Source organism: Mauremys reevesii, linkage group 8 (assembly GCF_016161935.1).
Source record: "Mauremys reevesii isolate NIE-2019 linkage group 8, ASM1616193v1, whole genome shotgun sequence".
Lineage (NCBI taxonomy): Eukaryota > Metazoa > Chordata > Testudines > Geoemydidae > Mauremys > Mauremys reevesii.
The window spans coordinates 89,417,283-89,435,831 of NC_052630.1; the positions used below are offsets into that span (position 1 = coordinate 89,417,283).

Consider the following 18,549-nt stretch of genomic DNA (forward strand, 5'->3'; position numbering starts at 1 on the left):
GTCCTCTGGGGGTGGGGCCATAGCTGGTCAGCTGTGGGGCATAGGCCCTGTACTCCTCCCAGCTGAGGGGATTCTCCTGGAGCCTGGCTGCAGGGGCCTGGGCCGGGAGCCGCAGGAGCTGAGCTCTGCCTCTCTCTGATAGTGCAGCTGGGAGAGGCAGCAGGATGCCACCCACAGAATCCCAGAGAGCAGGTGCCATGTCCACCTACCCCCCCCCCCCCCAGCCTTTACCTCTAATCTCCCCCTGCTCGGCCACAAACTGACCCCTCACCTCAGCAAAGCTGGTGGCAGATGTGTGACAGTCTCTCCCAAATGTTCAGCATGGGTAACAGAGGAAGTCACCCAGCCTTCACTTTTGCTTATTGCCTGGCCTGATCTGCAGAGGTCTCTGCATGGGCTATTAAAATGCCTTTTGTTTTTTGGCTCTACTGCCATCTCCACCTGCATTTCCTCTTTATCTGTTCTCCTCTGTGTCCTTTTGTCTTCCTGTGTCTGTTTTCTTTTGTCCTCTCTTCTCTTATCCCACCTCAAATCCTTGTCATGTTATTTCTTACTGTGCCATCTCCATCAGTTCCATCTTCCCTTCTCTCCCTATTTAATTCTGACTCACTGCCCTTCTCTGTCTTCTTTTTCCATTTCACCCCTTGCCAATTCAAGTACAGATCAGCTAAGTTGCACTTATTTTTCTGCATTGTTTTGTATTCACTCCAAGGCAGTTAAATCTTACATGAAGGATTTCACTATGTGTTTCAGTATCACACTTGAATTCTCATCCATGCTTCTGTGATATCCCTCACTATTCATAGTGTCACAATTTGACATTTTGGTAAGTACCCTCTATGAATCCCAGGTTCTTGTTTTCTCCTCTCCTGGTCTTCTGTGCTTCTCTTTTCTCCGTTCCCTGCTTTCCTTCTCATTCTCTCCCCAACCTCTCTCCTTTCATTAGCTCTCTTGCTGTTCTATTTTCTTCTTGCCCTTTTATGTTTGTATTTAGGCATGTTGCTTCCTTAGATTTAGTGAGGTTCAGAAAGCACTGGGTAGGGTTATGTTAAGTGTTGATGATTTACCTTAGGAGAAGAAGCAGATATCCATCACAAAAAGCTACATAAAAGGTAAAGCACTCATAGTGGGTACAGAAAACAGATGCCGTTACATATGATATATATAAGTGGTTTTCAACCTGTGGTCTGTGGACCTCTGTGGGTCCACAGACTATGTCTAAGATTTCCATAGGGTTTGCACCTCCATGTAACATTTTTGGGGGGTTGTAAATGAAAAAAGGTTGAAAACCACTGCTGTCCTTGATTTTAAAGTGTAGACTGTTATTTACTTATATGGAACATTACAGCCTGTGCACTGGAGCTTCTAGTTATTTTCTGCTGGAATTGTAGGCCTCGTGTTTTAATTACTTAAAAATTCTAAGTTTGATTGAGACTAATTAATGTTTAGTTTCCAGTTGTTCCTTTCATATTTGGGTTTTACACAGGCTGCCCATAATGGGACTGGAAGCTGTAGTCTACATTTTTAAATACTTTTACCAGCAGGGATATTTCTAAATCATTTGATTTTCTAACTATGCAGGCAAGATGTCTAAACATTTTCTAATTAAGATTGTAATTAAAATATTAAAATGGATTTGCATTTTTACTTCCACCCAGCACGCTATTTCGGGGCTGCTTTAATGAGTTTGCCATTGTTTAGTCATGACATAACACTCTTCTTGAAATTATAGCTTGTTGCCTTTCAGCGACATCATTAAAATGCATTCCTGCCAGATAGATCTTCATACATACATATTAATAAGACTTCTTAAGGATAATTAAGCAATGACTAATACATTGCTGAATATAACTTTCCCAAAATAGGTGGAAGAAACAGTTTGAGAGTAAAAGAATTTTTATATAATATTAAAAAATTATTAGCAATAACAATCATTTTGAAGACTTGTTATTTTAAATTATTATAGCTCTATAGACTCTTTTACATTGGAAATGCACATAATAGTCTGTGCTATTGTTATTAATTTATTAAGAGGAGAAATGCTTATGGGAAGTTTTTGAAACCACCGTAATGGCAATGTGAAGGATCCCGCTACAATCTTCATCTAAATATATGAGATTATATCTCCCTCTACTGGCTGGCCCACATAGAGTATAAAATCCTGCTTTTACCACCAGTGAATAGCTAAAGATGTAGAAGCCTATGCTGAAGGTGTGAGGTTAACATAGTCATGCTAGTTTAACCTAGTACGCATAGCTAACAGTAGCAGTGACAACATAGGGTCACGGATCCCGGTGAGGGTCAGCAACCTGAGTACATACCATAGTCCACAGTGGGCTTGTATTGGACTGAATGACCTGTGCTGCTCTGTCCTCACTACCGTTGTTATCCACGCCAGCTAGATTAAAGCTTGCCCAAGTAAGCCTACCTGTGCTGCAATCACACCTTCATTTACAGTGCAGATGTATCCTGAGTGAAAGGACCAGGGGAGTTTAGCACTGTAGGGGTAGTGACTCCTCAGAGCTGGAAGGCCCGGAGAAAGGTGGGGCCTTTCTGCACCAATCAGAAGACCTGGGCAGTGCAAACTGTATTCTGTAAAAGGGTAGCAGAGTTCCCACTCTGGCATGGACTGGCCCAGAATCCCAAGAATTAGGCCATCCACACCAATGCAAGTGATGTGTATATATTACCACTGTGGGATGAAATTCTCCTATCAAATCTGGTGGCAGGGTACTGGACATCCATATAGCCACTGCAGGATCGCTAGTCCTGCCCATGGGGTTGCATTCTCCATCCAGGATTTGTGGTCAGTGGCTGTGGGCATTTTGCAGACCTACTATTCACTTCTCCCCTGATCCAGCCACCACCCTTTCTCCTTCATATGTGTTACGATAAGTAGACTGCTATGGCAATCAACTCCATAGTCTACATAACATGCTCTGTAGCCCCTGGTATGGCCTCTCCGTTTCCTGGCTCACTGCACAGGGGAACTGCACAGATGATTGGGGGTGGGGTGGGAGGAGTGACAGAAATTCACTCTAAGCGAGCAGAATGTATTTGTGTTAGGATATAGATATTTAGTTCTGTTTGCAAAGGCCTGTACTTTAAGAATTTAGGTGTATTTTTATTACTTAGCTAGTTAGGGAGGTATAAAAGAAAGAATTAAAATTACTGTTTGCTGGTGTAAGGGCCTTTTTTTACTGTGACAGTTAAAGGCCCTTTTTTTAGGCTAAGTAAGGCCTTTGGCTAAGCAGCACAGGCAGCCATAAGCTGGGAAGTAAACGGTTACATTTTTACATTTTAAACTAGTTACATTGAAATAAGGCAATTTGCCCTTGTTAGAAAGGTGATTTGATTTGTTACCTTTAGAGAAAGGGAAGAGCCTAAAAAATTTAGAGAAAACTTAGTTTGATAGCATTTTGTTTGGCAAGAACTTACTTATTAATAGCTGGGGTGTAAAATTTTTTATTTTTGTATCGTTTTATTACTGTAGTTTTTACTTTTTTATTGTTTGTATAATTGTTGTTTGGTTTTGTGATTGTTTTTGTTTGCTGTATAATTAATTTTGTTGGGTGTAAACCAATTAAGGTGGTGGAATATAATTGGTTAAATAATTATGTTACAATATGTTAGGATTGGTTAGTTAAATTTTAGTAAAATAATTGGTTAAGGTATAGCTAAGCAAAACTTAAGTTTTATTATATAGTTTGCAGTTAATTAGGAAGAAAGGGGGCAATGGGAACAGGGAATGGGGCTGAGGAAATTAAAATTGTTTTGCTAAGCACGGGAATGGGAACAGGAACACAGGCAAGGCTTTGTGGTGTTAGAGCTGGGAAGGGAAACACTAAGAAAAAAACCTAAAATGCTTGCTAAATGTTCACCCCAATAAACATTAAATTGTTTGCACCTTTGAACTTTGGGTATTGTTGTTCTCTGTTCATGCAAAAAGGACCAGAAAAGTAAAAGGGTTAAAAAAAAAAAAGCCTCCCAACAATTTGAGGAGGCTAAAAGCACAAAAATGCCTTGAAGTCAGTGGGAGTTCCTGGGTGCTCAGCACTTTTGAAAATCAGGCCACTGATTTAGGTGCCTAAATACGTATTTAGGAGCCAAACATTAGATGCCCTTTTTTTGAAAATTTGGCCAACATCCCTTTCCTAGAGACATAAAATCTATAGTACTTTAGTTTGTCCTGATGTATTTGTGTATTTGCCTGTACTGAGTACTGTATCATAATTCACATGCAGAAATCACTTTTCATCCTCCATAATTAAGCGTTAGGCTTCCTTTTTGAAAGACACGCTATCTGTAAAATTCTAACATTGCATTTGAATTCACTGGTGGATTGTTCTGTTTAAGTTTAGAGGCTGTTGAGATTTAGTTTTGAGTATTTTTAGTATTGTTGTGTGCGCTGGCCTGCCTTATTTTATATAAATATATTTTGACCACTAGATGGGGTTCATATTCATAATGAGAATATAGTCCATTAATATAGATTACTTTTCCACATGCTTAAGTTGATGTTAGACTGGTATTACCCTGCTGAAAACTGAACACAGGGGTTCAAACCAAACAATAAATAACTATCCTGTGAAAGATAAAGTGCAACAAAGGCAAAGAGCAAGTGTTTAAAGGAATGTTTGTATTCTCTTGATAAACATTGGTTATTAATTTACTGTTCCAAAAGGCAACCAGGTGTGGATGGCAAGTATCTTAATTAAGAGCAAGGACATTCAAGTGGATTTATGTTATTCCTTCAGCTGAAGTCTAGACTTTCAGTATTTATTGTTGAATTAGCATAGAGCATCCTTGCCTTAATGAATGCTGAAAGGAAGCTGACTGAAGCACAAATAAACAGATTTTCTGGAAGGATGCAGAGTTTGTATTTGTTACTTTAAGCCATTTATTTTGAAACCTTTCTATCTTTACTTTGAGTATTTAGAACAGATGGACTAGTGATATGAAACTATGTGCAATGAACTGTACCAGCATTGAGGAAGAGTTTTATGCAGTTGCTCACTTTAACATGGATTTCAAATTTGCTCACCAACTTTAACCCCCCAACATTGTAATTTAAAGAACAGTCAGACTGGTGAGTGGAATTTTTTCTCCACTTTATTTAGAAACCTGCTCATATGCACTGGACTCTGGGTGAAACCAGAACACTCTATTGGAATGTCATATCAAAGGCAGGCAGAGCCCCACTCTTAATTCTGCTGAATTCTGCTGCTGCTTATTTAGATTTTGTTTTTTAATACCCCAAAGCCTTTCATCTGGCAATAATGGCCTTGAAATTGTATGTCTAATTTAAAGTGGGGTTTTGTTTGTTTACTTAAAAGAGCTAAAAGGCTGATCCAAAACCACAGCATTTTTGGGGGCTTCTGTAATTCCAAATCAGGCTTAACCAATTCCAGACAAATTTGGCAGAAATATTTGCTTTTGACCACTTAAATGCTGAGAGAAGAGCAAAGGAAGCTAAAGGTTTGAGACGTGCTAGGGGAGCTCAGCGAAATGACTGGAATTGATAAGAGATGCTAGAAAGCATATTGTAGATGCTAAAAGATATGAGAGAACATAGGGAGTTCACTGAATTGGCCTGAAGATATGAGAGTAGTTGTGGGAGAAATTAAAAGCCAGATCCTTAGCTGGTGTAATTTGACATAGTATGATATTGGAGACAATTAAGCTATAGTGGTTTATACCATGTGAGGATCTGGTACCATATCACATGTTCCTTAGATTTTGTGGAGCCCTTTGTGAAATAAGCTGTTAATAAAATATTAACACGGGGCACTCAACCTGGCCTGTAAATCATACAAGAGAAAAAACACAGAACTACAACAATATCTTCCAAACCCTAGTTGACTTCTCCCAACCCAGTCTCCACTGCCCCTCAGTCAGCACCTAATCATCTCATCCCTCTCCAGAAAAAGCATGAGCAAACAGGTGGATCTAGAAGTTTGTCTGGGCTCTAGGCAGGAGAGGGAGCAAACTGGATAGCCAAGAACCTCTCACTGGAGTGCCTGTCACTAGCCCTTGTCTTCTGCTTATATCAAGAGGGGACTGTTAGCTCAGGTGCCTCACATGATCTCAGTTCTCACAGAAACACACGAGGAAGAGTCGGTCTCATGATAAAGATACTGTCTGTCATTGTTTGAATGTGGTTGTCACGCTGTCTGAAGTGGCTCATGACCATGAGTGCCTACCTCAGGGCAGACTTTCAAAACCAGGACAGATACCCCAAGATAGAGGTAAAATCTATAATTAGATTTCACCAAGCCAGTGACAAATGTGAACTCATGGATCACTATAACAGTCTTACCATGGAGTCACAGACAGTCCCCTTAGGCTATGGCTACACTTAAACTTCAGAGCGCTGCCGCGGCAGCGCTTTGAAGCGCTAAGTGTAGTCAAAGCGCCAGCGCTGGGAGAAAACTCTCCCAGCGCTGTCCATACTCCACCTCCCTGTGGGGAATAACGGACAGCGCTGGGAGAGCGGCTCCCAGCGCTGGGGCTTTGACTACACTGGCGCTTTGTAGCGCCGCAATTTGCAGCGCTGCAGAGGGTGTGTTTTCACACCCTGCTGCAGCGCTGCAAATTTGTAAGTGTAGCAAGCCCTTAGACTCTCTAAGCTGGACTTAGTGATAAAAGGTCATTTACACCAAAAATCACAAAATATCCAGGTTGCTTCTGGTGCCAGTCACTTACCTCAGATCAATTGGTACTGTAAATCTTACATGAAAGACAACGCCTGTAGCCAATACAGTAACAAACTAGCTAAAGATTTATTAACTAGGAAACATAAATAAGAAAGTTATTTACAGGTTAAAGCAAGCAAATATATGCACTCAATGAGTTGCAATCTAAGGGCATGGCTACACTTGCAAATGTAGAGGGCTGTGATTTAAACCAACTTTCGTAGAGCGCAGTAGGGAAAGCGCTGCAGTCTGTCCACACTGACAGCTTCAAGAGCACTGGCGTGGCCACATTTGCAGCACTTGCAGCGGCATTGGTAGCAGTGCATTATGGGCAGCTATCCCACAGAGCATCTCTTCCCATTCTGGCGCTGTGGCTTGTGGTAAGGGGGCAGAGGTAAGGGGCATTCTGGGTCCTGTCCCAGTGCTCCGTGATGCATTGCTTTGCATCCCAGCAATCCCTCTGCTTCCATCCACATTTGGCACCATCTTTCAATGTTTTTTGTGCTGTGCGCTCTGTCTTCCCTTTTCGGTCTGCAGGAACGGTGCCCGAACTGCTGAGGAATATGCTGACAAGTCTTGCCAGCACATCACATTTGGCAATCGAGTTACTCCTTAACATCCAAACTGACAGTGAGGACTCCAATGATGATATCGACTCGAGTAACACATATGACATGAGATTGCTTGTGGCATTCATGGACATGCTCACCACTGTGGAATGCGGCTTTTGGGCTCGGGAAACAAGCACTGAGTGGTGGGATCACGTCGTCCTGCAAGTCTGGGATGACGAGCAGTGGCTGCAGAACTTTTGGATGAGAAAAGCCACTTTCATGGGACTGTGTGAGGAGCTCGCCCCCACCCTGCGGGGAAAGGACACGAGATCGAGAGCTGTCCTGATGGTGGAGAAGCGGGTGGCTATTGCAATCTGGAAGCTGGCAACTCCAGACAGCTACTGATCAGTCACTAACCAGTTTGGAGTGGGAAAGTCTACCGTCGGAATCGTGTTGATGCAAGTTTGCAGGGCTATTAATCGCATCCTACTCAGAAGAACCGTGACTCTGGGTAACGTGCATGACATTGTGGCTGGCTTTGCACAAATGGGTTTCCCTAATTGCGGAGGGGCGATAGATGGGATGCGTATTCCAATTCTGGCACCAGCCCATCTAGCCTCCGAGTACATTATTCGGAAGGGGTATTCTCTATGGTCCTCCAGGCGCTTGTGGATCACCCTGGGCATTTCATTGACATTAACGCAGGCTGGTCTGGAAAGGTGCATGACGCATGCATCTTTCGGAACACTGGCCTCTTCAGGAAGCTGCAAGCTGGGACTTTTTTGCCAGACCAGAAGATCACCGTAAGGGAAGTCGAAATGCCCATTGTGATCCTTGGAGACCCCGCTTACCCTTTAATGCTGTGGCTCATGACACCCTACACAGGGAGCCTTGACAGCAGCAAGGAGCAGTTCAACAACAGGTTGAGCCGGTGCAGAATGACTGTGGAGTGTGTTTTTGGCCATTTAAAGGGCTGCTGATGCTTCTGTATGGGAAGCTGGACCTGGCCGATGACAGCATCCCCACGCTTATATCTGCGTGCTGTACCCTCCATAACATTTGTGAAGGGAAAGGTGAAAGATTCACTCAGGCCTGGACCTCGGAGGTTCAACACCTGGAGGCTGAATTTGAACAGCCAGAGAGCAGGGGCTGCAAGGATTAGGAATGCCTTGAGGGAGCAATTTGATACTGAAAGCCACCAGTAATGTCTAGTGCCCTGCACGGGAGTGAAGTGCAGTGGTTCCAATTTTAGTAGGAATGTTTTTGCTATGCTGACTTGCAGTGCCTGTTGGTTTCCTGGGCTAAAGTATCTTTTACTTTATGCAATAATAAAGAATGTTTTCAAAGCCAAAAAATCCATTTATTGAAAAGAAACACAACTGCTTGGGAAACAGAAAGGGTGTGACACTGTGCTGTGTGGGATGAGGGAAGGGGGTGGGTTGGGGAATGGTACAATCACAGATTTCCATATGTCCTGTTATCATACTCAGCCTTCCTGTCTGGAGTGCTGTGCAATGAGTGCTGCACTTCAGGATGGCTATACTGCATGGTGATGGAGGTTGAGTGCAGGGGGTAAGGGTCATAGTTTTCAAGGCTGGGTGGTGAAGCTACAGGTGTTGGAGGCAGCTGGTGGCAGTAAGAACCTGGATGTTGGGGAATGTGGGTTGGAGGTAACATGGGGGCACAAGGGAAAGAGTTTTGGGACAAGGGTTGCAGGGGTGGTGGGCGCTGTAGTGTTCCACCTGCATGGTAATAGGTAATAAGGTAATAATTGGAGATATACCAATCTCTTAGAACTGGAAGGGACCTTGAAAGGTCATCAAGTCGAGCCCCCTGCCTTCGCTAGCAGGACCAATTTTTGCCCCAGATCCCTAAGTGGCCTCCTCAAGGATTGAACTCACAATGCTGGGTTTAGCAGGCCAATGCTCAAACCACTGAGCTATCCCTCCCCCCATGGTTGCGAGCGCCTGGAGAGAGCCCACTTGGCGCTCCATGATGCTTATCAGCCACTCAGGGCTTTGCTGCCGGAGCACCGCGCTTTTGTGCCGGTGCTCCTCATTTTGCTGGTGGATTCTCCTTTCATTCTCCCACCATTCCAGCACTTTTAGATTCTCGTTAAGTGAGTGCTGCATTACTTCATGCAGCATGTTTTCTTTGCTGCTATGTGGTCTTTTCCTGATTCTCTGCAGCCTCTTGGCCAGTGATAAGACGGACGACTGAGATCTCAAGGTTGCATCTGTAAAGGCAAAATGCAACACTTAACAGAGGCAGCATTGTTCACACCAGACAGAGCAATGATTCCACCGTACTTAAGGAGGGCAAGCACAATCTACACAATAGCATAATTTACCTGTCCAAAAGAGAGCGCACACAACCCACGGGATCCCCAAAATGGTGAGTAAGCACAGAGGCAAGGGGGACTGATTGTTTCAGGGCTGTACTGCCCTCTGGGTTTCTGTGCCTTCGGTAGAGCCAAAAGCTGCAGGGGGCACCAATACTGAACACTGTCCCCACATTTTCAACAGGAGTTCGTCCTGGAAGATATCTCGCTGCTGAGCAGGGCTGGCTTTAGCAAGCATGGGGCCCGATTCGTGGGGGGGGGGGGCTTGTACTCACCGGGCGGCGCTCCCAGTCTTCGGCAGCACTTCAGATTGCCGGCCGGGAAAGTGGGGCCGCGGAGCTGCCGGCCTCCGGCCGAAGCTCCAGCAGGGGTTGTGGGGCCACGGGGCTGCCGCGCTCCGGCCGGGAGAGCGGGGCTGCGGGGCTTGCCGCGCTCTGGCTGGAGCTCTGGCCGGGTCGTGGGGCTGCTGAAGACCCCGGCGGAGCACACCGCCGCCAGCGTGAGTAAAAAGAAATTAAAAAGGCGCCTAAGGCGTGGGGCCCGATTCCGGGGAATCAGGCGAATCGGCCTAAAGCCGGCCCTGCTGCTGAGAGTGACCTGGGAAGCAAGAGAGGGTCTTCTACTACAATGCGGCTTCCACCCTGACCCATATGTAGCTTGCCTGTGTGCAGCAATGGTCCCCCCGCCCCTCACAGCACAGTGGCACGGACGTTTAGCCTGACTGGGACAAGGACACAGTGGCTCTCCCAAGAAACTGCACAAGCACATTGCCCAAGTTCTGGATGAGACCTTTGAAGAGATCACTGAGGCCGATTACCATGATGTAAGAGAGCACATCAATGCCCTATTCCGGATCTAGGCATGCATGCAGCCTTAACCCTCCTCACCCCAAGAGCCCGCATTGAATAACTTCCTTCCCAAAATAAGCTGCTTACCGAGAACCTGCTCTGGTGTTTGTCCTTCCCAGCACTGGCTGCCGCGACTGGTTACCTTCCTGCTGGCTTCAAAACAGCTCCTGGCTGCATGTATCTAGGGATGCCAGGGTGTCTTCCTCCACCTCAGCACCCTCACTCCTACTTTCCTCCTCCTCCTCCTGCCTTGTTTCACTGGGCTCTGAAGTGTCCATGGTGGTCCTCGGAGTGGAGGTGGGGTCACCCCCAAGTATCGTGTCCAGCTCTTTGTAGAAACGGCAGGTCGTGGGGGCAGCACCGGAGTGGGCTTTGCGGTAGGCATTCCGCAGCTCCTTCACTTTAACCCTGCATTGTAGTGCATCCTGGTCATGGCCCCTTTCCATCATGTCCCTTGATATCTGCCCGAAGGTATTATAATTCCTGCGGCTAGAGCGCAGCTGGGACTGGACAGCTTCCTCGCCCCAAACATTGATGGGTCCAGCACCTCGCCATTGCTCCATACTGGGATTGCCTGGCATGTGGAGGCATGGTCACCTGGAAAGATGTGCTGAGAGCACCCCACGCCTGGCTGAGCAAACAGGAAGGGGATTTTCAAAATTCCCAGAGAATTTAAAGGGCAGGTCTGGTGGTTGGTCACCTGAGGGCAGGGCAGTAGAGTTCAAAGTGATGACTAGAGTGGCTAGAACAGGCATTGTGGGATACTTCTGGAGGCCAATCAGAATGCATTAACAGACCAGGGCGTCCACACTGGTGCCGCGGCGCTCCAGCAGGGGCGCATCACACATTTTTCCACTTGCTGAGGTGGAGTACCAGGAGCGCTCTAGCTGCAGAGTCAGAGCGCTCTACATGCCTTGCAAATGTGGACGCGTCATGAGTTAGAGCGCACTGGGCTCCTTTAGTGCGCTCTGACTTGTAAGTGTAGCCAAGCCCTAAATCCTAAGAGTGACAGAGTTGTAGAGACCTGTTAATTCAAAGTGTATTTCAGGGCAAACCCAGGGAAGGATCTCTGGCTTCAGTTTAGTGTTTCTGGCCCTGTGTAAGTTCAAACAGCAAAGAAATGAAAAATCTTCATGTCCACTATATATTTCAGGGGTGGCCAAACTTACAGACCCTCCGAGCTGCATATGACTTCAGAAATTTGAGAGCTGGGGCACACCTGCTGGGGCTTGAGGCTTTAGCCTTGTGGAGAGGGGTGTCTCGGAGCTTCAGCCCCGTGGGAGGCCTCTGCCAGGGCTCCGAGCTTTAGTCCTGTGAGGAGGAGTGGTCTCTGCACTTCAGCCCCGCTTCTGCTGTAGCCCCAAACCCCAACAGGTGTGCCCCATGGGGCTGAAACTCTGAGACCCCCCCTCCACAGTGGACAAAATCCAGAGGTGATGTGTGGGGAGGCACATGGGGTCATGTGCCCCCTCCTCATATTTTTGCCAGGGTTTGCTGGCCCCATTCAGTCACAGGGTGCCATAGCCCCCCCCCCCCCCCGCACAACAGCTGCTGGAGCCAGCAAGCTGGGAGCGGCTGTGGGGAGAGACTGCAGCAAACACCTGGGAGCTGCAGGGAAGGGCTGCAGAGAGTAAGAGGGGGGCATGCCTGTGCAGGGCGTGACTCAAGCTGTTGGCGGAGAACCTTTAAATTGTGCCTCCCCTTCCCTCCTCCCCCCCCCCCACTTTCTCAGCAGGCACCAGTCCTCTCTGGCAGAAGCCCCAAGCCCTACCATCCCGCCGCAGGGCAGAAGCACCAAACTCCCTCCCCCAGTCTGTTAGGTGGGGGATGCGGGGGTTGGCCATGGAGTGCTCCTTGAGTCGGCTGCTACTGTGAAACTTTAACCATAAAAGAGCCTCATGCAGCTCCCCAGCGGCAGTTTGGCTACCCCTGATATATTTATTTCCCTCTTCCAGCATTCAGACCAATGGGAGGAGACCTTCTGCAGGTACTTCTCCCTGGGTGGATGGGGCAATTAAAAAGGCTTTTGTCTTACAATGGCCTACTTAACTATTGATAGTCCTCTTGGATGGGGATGGGGAGGATGATTCCCATGCCTGGGTTCACAAGTTCAGAGCATACGTTTTCCAAGTTATAAAGAAAAACGTACATATTTCCTCATAGCATGGAATTCAGACATTGCAAGTGAGATCAATGCATGCAGCAAGCATTTCATAGAGTCTAAATACATTCTTATAAGACTAATACCTTTCTTGAACAAAACTAACATACAGGTGAGCTGGTTTGGTTTCCAACTATGAGTTTGTCAGTTCTTAGCTAATGCCTACAGCCTTGGCCAGAGCTGGCACTTGGTTACCAGCATCACAGTGGTATGGAAAAATGAGTCATTAGATGCGGCAAAGAATAAAATAATATTCCTTACATTTAAGAGGCCAGAATGTTTATATCAGCTAGATCAGTAGTTCTCAAACTTTTGTCCGGTGACCCGCCCCTTATAAATAAAAGCACATTTTTATATATTTAATACCCTTATAAATGCTGGATGCAAAGCAGGGTTTGGGGTGGAGGCTGACAGCTCGCGACCCCCCATGTAATAACCTTGCGACCCCCTGAGGGGTCCCAACCCTCAGTTTGAGAATCCCTGAGCTAGATCTAGATCGGGGACAGGTTTTCAGCAACTAAGGGTTTGGAATCTTGTAGTTAATCTTTCCTGATGTGTAGGTGAAACAATGTCTCAAAAGGCCATTATATGTGTCTGTGTGGTGAAAGAGAGTACTGAAAAGAAGGGGCTCCTTAAAAAGTCCTGTGTGGCTCAGCATGTGGCTAGAGTCTGTCCTGTCAGGAGCCCTACCTTCCCCCGCTATAGCTGTGAGTCACCAGAGCCTTGAGCAGGGGATCGACTTCTTGTCTGCTGGATCTGGTATCTGCTCCCGTCACAATGGGCTTCCAAAAGCATGGATAATTAATGTGGCTGTGGGGGAAAAAGTAATCATGTGAAAATGGCTCCTTCTGACTCAGAATATTAGCTGCCTCTGTGTACCCAGTGTCACATCTGCTCACTGACAAAAGAATGTTTTTATAACTTTTTACTCCTGTTAGCCCTGCGGAGCTATGGGAAAGAGAGCTGGATTCTATTCTGGTTCATGCATTGTCAATGGAATTGTTAATTAGTTTCCTCTGCAGAGCCAAATTCTGACCTCAGAACCCCACTGACCTATGCAACCCCACTGAAGACAATGAGAACAGAATTTGGCTCTCAGAATCTTTATTATTGGTGATGCACAAACCAGAAAGAACTGAGCATCAACTTCAGATCCGAGGTTGAATTTACACAGCTGGCTGTTAAACTCCTCCCATCTTTTTACTTGTAAACTGAACACATTTCATCTGGAATCACTGAGGGTATATCTACACTCAAAACGCTGCAGCAGCTCCATGTAGTGCTTCAGTGCAGTCACTACCTATGCCAACAGGAGGGCTTCTCCCAAATTAATACTGGCCACTCCAGGCTTGTATCAAACTCCCAAGGTTACAGCTTTTCTCTGACCTGGGATGGATAGATGCTGCCACCACCCAAGTGCAAAAAACCCTTTGAAAAGCTAGGAAGGTGCACTTGGGAATTCCTTACTGTGGGGTACCCTCAAACCCTTTCACCCCTCTCTCCAGGGGAAGAGCTGAGAATGAAAACAAAGGAAATCAGCTGTTGCCACCAGCTAATTAAACAATGTCAGTGTTAGTAATCCACCTCCCCAAGAGGCAGTAGCTATTATTTCGTCAACCTAGTGCTGGTCTACACTGGGTTAGGTCAGTATAACGATGTCTCTCAGGGTGTGGAATTTTTATACCCCTGAGAGATGTAGCTATCCCGAAGTAAATTCCTAGTGTTAGACCTGGTCTGACGGGGAATTAGCGTGGAGTCCCATGATACCCTTTTTACATAGTCAGATTTCAGAGTAGAATTGCATCTGAACGGATATTTCACAATTTCCTCTCACAGAAAGTGCTTGAAGAGCTGTGGCATTTTTTGTTCTAAGGGCCTGAGCCTAATGCCTCTTCAAGTCACCAGGAGTCTTTTAACAGATGTCACTGAGTGCTGGATTGAACTCTAAATACATATTTCCATAGTAGTATTTTATCCCAAGTGAAATGTTGATTTAGTCTCTTCTTCTGCAAATGTTCACTGATGAGTGGTGACTCTCTAGTCTAAGACCATATGGGAATGATTAGAGTCGATTGAACATGACATTGTAAAGTCATTTCCAGCTTGTAATCAGCAACAATGGATGTGGTTAGGCTATTTAAATAAACATATGGAGAGGATGAATCATTAAGTAAATAAATACTTGATGCTTAGGAACTGCCATTATATGTAATACTGTTGGCCAGATTTCACAAATCTATTTCTTTTACTAAGGGCTTCTCTACACTTAAAACGCTACAGAGGCAAAGCTGAGCTGCTGCAGCTGTGCCATTGTAGAACTTCAGTATATGTATGTCAACGAGAGGGCTTCTCCCATTGGTGTAGGTAAACCACTTCCCTGAGAGATGGTAGCTAGGTCGACAGAAGAATTCTTTCATTGACCTAGTGTTGTCAACACCAGCGGTCAGGTTGATATAGCTATGTGTCTCAGGGGGATAGATTTTTCACATCCCTGAGAGATGTAGATATACCGATGTAAATTCCTCATGTAGACCAGGCCTAGGAGAATATTTGCTGAAAGATAAAGGCCAAATTCAGAAGTGATTCTAAGAGAGATGTAGCCAAACCGACCTAACCCCCAATGTAGAATTCTTCTGTTGACCTAGCTACTGCCTCCCAGGTAGGTGGCATAGGTAGTGTCTACAGTGAAGCGCTACAGCAGTGCAGCTGCAGCATTTTAAATGTAGATAAACTCTGTAAGTAGGTTTAATTTAATCCTTTTTTCAGCTCATGGACCCTTCATTCCATACATATGTATGATACATCAATTTAGACTTCTTTAGGATCACGACCTCTGACCGGTTTGTAATATACACCCACTCCCTTTAATTCAGCACTTTGGAATTTTGTCCATTGAGTCTGAGGTCTTGCCTATATAGTATTAGAGAATTTTCCCTGTGTAACTGTATCAGTCTAGTTCCATCAATGTAAACCCCTAATGTAGATGAGCTGCATTGGTGGGGCCTAGATTAGTATGACTTAATCCAATGAATAACCAGAGTAGCCTGGTTTATATTACGCAGCATGTCTATATTCAAAGTTTACAAACTTGCATGTACCAGTGCAATGCAGAGAAGACTAAGGGCTGGTCTACACTGGGAACTTGCGTCTCTCAGGGGTCTGAAAAATCCCCACCCCTGAGAGATGTAGCTATACTAGGGATTGGCAACCTTTGGCCTGTTGCCTGCCAGGATAAGCACCCTGGTGGGCCGGGACGGTTTGTTTACCTGCATGCATCCGCAGGTTCAGCCGATTACGGTTCCCACTGGCTGCGGTTCGCTGCTCCAGGCCAATGGGGACGGCAGGAAGTGACGGCCAGCACATCCTTCGGCCCGCACCGCTTCCAGCGGCAAACTGCAGCCAGTGGGAGCTGCAGTCGGCCAAACCTGTGGACATAGCAGGTAAACAAACTGGCCCGGCCCCCGCTAGGGGGCTTACCCTGGCAGGCCGCGTGCCAAAGGTTGCCTATCCCTGAGCTATACTGATGCAAAGTCCTAGTATAGCCGAGGCGGAGTGTAAATTAAACCAATATAAACTCCCTTTCATATCCTTAAGTGGTGTAATTAAGCATGTAACGGAGTTGGACTGGGCCAACATATAGGGACTGAATGGGGGCCAGAATCTTGCCCATTATGGCTAGTGTGTAATTGGAACTAAATGAGATGTGATTTTGTGTTGCTACGACTAATAATTACCTTATTGACATTGATACGGGGCAATATTCTCCAGTGTAATGCAGTGTGTAATCTGACCTTAAAGATGGTTTGACTGGTCAAGGGAAGATCACAACTTAAGAAGAAACCTCCAAATGCATGTAGCATTCGTAGGAGTTTTTATTCTTGTCTTCACCAGCTGCCAGTATATCTGAGGGGGGGAAAAGTGTAACTGGAAAAAAGGGTGCCTGGCCAGGACACCAATCCTCAATCATATTTCAGCAAAATTTAAAATAGGACAGCCCTCGTGCAGCTCTAGACTAAAATGCTGCAGGAGAATCAATCCTGCACAGAGCTGCAGGAAATTTAAGACACCTGTACACACGCACCCCTGACTGATGCTCTGTGCAGCTCATCAGAACCCCAGGATCTGGCTCTAGTCATCCAGCTTGCAATTGAAAATAAATGTAGGGAGTAGCAAAGCCTGTCTGATGAAAGCCATTTGCTGCAATCTTGGATCTCTATACAGCCTGGTAAAGCAGAAGTTTTTTATTTGAGCCCTGGCATGCTTAGTTTTGACTTGAGTGCAACATGGTTATTATGTGTCTATATTTAACCACAGTGTTTTTTGCAGTAGTGTTGCTGTGGTTTTTCTTTCATATTGCACACACGCAACAATGGAATACATAAAACATTCTCATTACCAAAAGAAATTTAATTTTGCAGCAATAATTACATAGGAAGCTGCCACTAGAACTGCCTGGCAGTTTTACAAAGTGAGATGCAGCTCTGCCTTTGAATGCAAGGGAAAGGCAGAGGACTATCAAAGTAGCTATACTTCAAGTTGTCCAGAAAAGGTGTGTACTGTGTTCCTCAGAGTTTTTCCCTCTTCCGCTCTCTCAGCTTCTGATCGCTCCCTTTTTGCCTTCCCCCAACACAATGGAACCCCTTGGTCCTCTGACAAAAGCCATCTATCTGGCTACCAGTCTCACGCTGCCAACCACTCCTTTGTGCTATTGAGCCTCAGTCTTACTGGAGATCCCTGAGAGATTGGTCAGCTTCTGGGATTGATAAAGGGGACCTTAACTTGAAGCATGCTTGTGTTAATAGATGGTGTTTATGAACAGATATATCAGTGCCCTATCCCTTCAGTGGTTGAGAATAATCAGTCATAGACTCTCCTCTACTAGAAGTAGGGTGTCATAGCCCGCAATACTCCTTTGGTTGGGGTGGGGGCAAGAGGATCCCAGCCTGAAAATTCCTTATGTGGCATTCAAATAGAATGGAAGGCAATTTGGACCCCATTCAGGGGTGTTTCCTGGTAGACCCCTGGATTTCCTGTACTTACATTTTTTCCCTCACTCCTTAATCAATTTGACACTAATGTTTCAGTGCTCTGTGAACAGGAAAGTGTTAGCCTCAGACTCCCAAGGCTCCAAACCAGAATAAATTGTGAAGAAATAAAAACATGACACTAATGGAGTTTTCTTGTTCTCATTTCAGGACAAGAGCATCCCTGACCTACAGGCATCTAACTTCAAATCCATTAGTCTCTTTGAGCTTTGGTCAGGGAATTATGTAACTCCTCTCATTCCTTCTTCATTAAAACATACCTCCCCCGAACATGCAGAAGGACTTGGCTAAGGTACTTGTGCCTGTCGCATGTTTTGCTGTGTTAATATCTTCCTCTCAAAAACAAATGACAAATACGTGTGAGAATGTAATCTAGGCATAAGTTTTCTATATATCACTTTGCAAGTGCTTGTAATCTTAATGGTTCATATACCACATAATAAATGATTCCATATGTAGAATTCAAATGTTCATAAGGTTCCTTTTAACTAATGTTGGCTCTGGAATGTCAAAATACCCAGTTGCCACATTTCAAACAAAGACTTGAGAACCATACGGCTATAATGAAGGAATGGAACAGAGAAGTTCCAGTAAGACTTCAAGTAAACGGTAGGATGAATCTTCCAAAAATGGCAAAGGGGAGGGCTGGCTGCCAGGACCCTTGTTTGAAATGAAGCAATTGGGTATTTTGACAGTGCAGTGACAAATTTGTTGTCATCTGATCTGTGGGATATCAGTCCAGCTCCCAGGGCTCAGGTGTCCATGATACTAAAACAATCACCGCTACCATAACTGGCACTAAATGTCACCTTTGCTAAACTGACCAAGTCTCATTAGAAAGGTCAAAGGGAGACCAAGAAACCAATGGAGAATCTAACCTCTAGAGGTAGTCCCTTTAGGTCCGAGTC

General features: G+C 45.5%; 1 long non-coding RNA gene across 1 annotated transcript; it reads left to right on the top strand.

Annotated features, from left to right (window-relative positions):
- Positions 1-38: 38 nt before the first annotated feature.
- On the top strand, positions 39-17,968 carry LOC120370415. The gene is made up of 4 exons (XR_005583729.1): positions 39-192; positions 754-826; positions 4,940-5,089; positions 17,792-17,968. It is a non-coding gene; the product is annotated as an uncharacterized LOC120370415 (long non-coding RNA).
- The last annotated feature ends 581 nt before the right edge of the window (positions 17,969-18,549 follow it).